Source organism: Physeter macrocephalus, chromosome 2 (assembly GCF_002837175.3).
Source record: "Physeter macrocephalus isolate SW-GA chromosome 2, ASM283717v5, whole genome shotgun sequence".
In the NCBI taxonomy this organism is placed as follows: Eukaryota; Metazoa; Chordata; class Mammalia; order Artiodactyla; family Physeteridae; genus Physeter; species Physeter macrocephalus.
The window spans coordinates 118,653,192-118,654,379 of NC_041215.1; positions in this window are offsets into that span (position 1 = coordinate 118,653,192).

Genomic DNA, 1,188 nt, shown 5'->3' on the forward strand with positions numbered 1-1,188 from the left:
AGGGAACTCCCATAAGGTTAACAGCTGATTTCTCAGCAGAAACTCTACAAGCCCGAAGGGAGTGGCATTGTATACTTAAAGTGATGAAAGGGAAGAACCTACAACCAAGATTACTCTACCCGGCAAGGATCTCATTGAGATTCGATGGAGAAATCAAAAGCTTTACAGACAAGCAAAAGCTAAGAGAATTCAGCACCACCAAACCAGCTCTACAACAAATGCTAAAGGAACTTCTCTAAGTGGGAAACACAAGAGAAGAAGAGGACCTACAAAAACAAACCCATAACAATTAATACATGGTAATAGGAAGATACATATTGATAATTACCTTAAATGTGAGTGGATTAAATGCTCCAACCAAAAGACACAGGCTTGCTGAAAGGATACAAAAACAAGACCCATATATACCCTGTCTACAGGAGATCCACTTCAGAACTAGGACACATACAGACTAAAAGTGAGGGGATGGAAAAAGATATTCCATGCAAATGGAAATCAAAAGAAAGCTGGAGTAGCAACACTCATATCAGATAAAATCGACTTTAAAATAAAGAATGTTACAAGAGACAAGGAAAGACACTACATAATGATCAAGGGATCAATCCAAGAAGAAGATATAAACTAAATAACCAAGACATCACTGAAGAAATCAAAGAGGAAATCAAAAAATACCTACAGACAAGTTACAATGAAAACACGCTGATCCAAAACCTATGGGATGCAGCAAAGGCAGTTCTAAGAGGGAAGTTTATGGCTATACAAGCCTACCTCAAGAAACAAGAAAAATCTCAAACAATCTAACCTTACACCTAAAGGAACTAGAGAAAGAAAAACAAACCTTACTTACACCAATGGACAGATCATCCAGACAGAAAATTAATAAAACACAAGCTTTAAATGACACAATACACCAGATAGATTTAATTGATATTTATAGGACATTCCATCCAAAAACAGCAGATTACAATTTCTTCTCAAGTGCACGTGGAACATTCTCTAGGATAGATCACATAGTAGGTCACAAATCAAGTCTCAGTAAATTTAAGAAAACTGAAATCATTTCAAGCATCTTTTCTGACCACAACACTATGAGATTAGCAATCAATTATAGGGGAAAAAATGTAAAAAACACAAACATATGGAGGCTAAACAATACGTTACTAAATAACCAAGACATCACTGAAGAAA